General features: G+C 33.6%; 1 long non-coding RNA gene across 1 annotated transcript; it reads left to right on the forward strand.

Annotated features, from left to right (window-relative positions):
* The first annotated feature begins 249 nt into the window (after nucleotides 1-249).
* Nucleotides 250-1,381, forward strand: LOC124160360. Its single transcript, XR_006865148.1, has 2 exons — nucleotides 250-844; nucleotides 1,273-1,381. It is a non-coding gene; the product is annotated as an uncharacterized LOC124160360 (long non-coding RNA).

The following is a 1,381-nucleotide window of genomic DNA, read 5'->3' on the forward strand; positions in this document are numbered from 1 at the left end:
TTTCAAAAAATTGCATTGCATTTCTATAGGGAAGGGGTGCAGTTACTGAGCTGATTGTAAGAAAAATTTAATATCTTCCAGGTAGTAGCGCTTACACACTTTATTTGGGCTATGGAAGTATAAAATAATAAACTTAAGTATCTATTTGCCCCCTCAAATGCAAATGGTTCTCGATTCAGAACACCGAGTATAAAATGGTAATAAGGTGAACGTAATGCATAATTTCAGTAACCCATTAAAATTAAAGCATTTGTTGAAGAGGAAACTATCTGAAAAGTCCCTCAGGTACCTTCGTGAAGGTACACCTCGCACCTATAAGAAGCAGATGCACCTGCTCCAGAGAAATTTAGTTCTGTAAAAGAATGTAGTAACTGCGGTAAATACATATTTTGCGGATTAAAAATTATAGTTACAATTTTTTCCCATTATATAACGTACTTATAACGTATTAAAAATCGTATTTTGAAACTTGCGCCAAAACAACCGGCGGCCATCTTCTATACCACGTGACCTAACAGCCATTGGCACTGGAATGTTTACACTCGTAGATACAGTAGTTTCCGACTTTGTGAATTAATCTGTGCCTTAAAACGGTATTTTACAAGTAACTGTATGTTCAAGAACATATGGATGGGGAAAATATAACGTTTTTCAAAGTGAAAACTTCCAAAAAGGAATCGAAAAAAATACTGTTTCATGCCAATTGCATACTATCACAATGAAATCAACGCCGGATAAAGTTTTTATGGGTTTGCGGAAAAAGTGGCTCCTTGCAGCACGTAGAGATTTAAAGAAGATGCCTTGGTCAGCATCAACCCATCTCTGCTGCGCTGACTATTTTAATGTAAGTACATGGAACATATTTTTACAATCGATAGTAAATCAACGAACTTGAGTATCAGCAATTTTTAGGACTAATGCAATTAATGAACTACTTCTTTCAACCCAATAGTTATATAAGATTATTTAGTACTACGTTCTCACTGTGGTTACAATTTAGGTTGATCTTTGGCTTAACTTGTATATTAAAAATACTATTCATTCAGATCGATTAAGTTGAAATATTTCAAATTACTGTTCTCGCGTTAGAAACCACATTGTTAGCAGTTTTTCATGGCAGAAAAGTATTAGTCTCACTATAAATTCATTCGTGCATGAAGGGTTTTTCTTGAAATTGAATAACCATATTAGAGAATATGTGGAACAATTTTAAGTTAATTTAAGTACTTATTACTTAGCTGGTTATTAAATGTTACAATTCTCATTTTCCAGGATTGATGGCGATGGACACTAGACATTTTCTCTACTACAATACATGTTAACTGAGTTACTAATACTAGAGAATGTTTTGAGTACATCAATAAATGTTAAATTGCCGGTA

The sequence above is a fragment of the Ischnura elegans genome, chromosome 6, assembly GCF_921293095.1.
Source record: "Ischnura elegans chromosome 6, ioIscEleg1.1, whole genome shotgun sequence".
Classification (NCBI taxonomy): Eukaryota; Metazoa; Arthropoda; class Insecta; order Odonata; family Coenagrionidae; genus Ischnura; species Ischnura elegans.